Raw genomic sequence first — 563 nt, forward strand, 5'->3', positions numbered from 1 at the left:
ATTCCAAGGTTGTCTGCTTTGAGAGCGTTCTTTTGTTACTCAAATATGTGAGGCGTGCAGGGCCAGGGCTCCACAGGGAGAAAACTTTTATATTTTCATTTACTTTTAATTAGACACAAACTACAGACTTCTTAAAATGTGAAACTGGGATGTATATGTTTATTTTATGAACACTATTATATTAAACTGAGCAAACTGAAGAATGATCAAGTTGTTTCTACCTGGAAAATCACATTCAGGTAAGGACACTGCTTTTGTGAAGTTTTATGCACATCTGCAAAGATCAAACACGGACCGGACCGGGTTTTTTATAATATACTCAGCCCTATGATGACATTGATAGTACTTATTGTAAAACTAAGTAGCTTTAAAAAAAATAAAGGTCTTTTAAACCTCTGTTGAGATAGTTGTCTTTTTAGTGTGCTTCCAACATGCCCTACAGACCAGTGTAGTTAAACTGAAATTACATGCTTTTCCAAAAGAAAAACAGACAAAATTGTTATTCAGATAAAATATTATAGGTTTATTTAAAACTTAATTCTCACCTTGAGTATGCAAAATAC

The sequence above is a fragment of the Galeopterus variegatus genome, unplaced genomic scaffold, assembly GCF_000696425.1.
Source record: "Galeopterus variegatus unplaced genomic scaffold, G_variegatus-3.0.2 Scaffold3004, whole genome shotgun sequence".
NCBI lineage: Eukaryota > Metazoa > Chordata > Mammalia > Dermoptera > Cynocephalidae > Galeopterus > Galeopterus variegatus.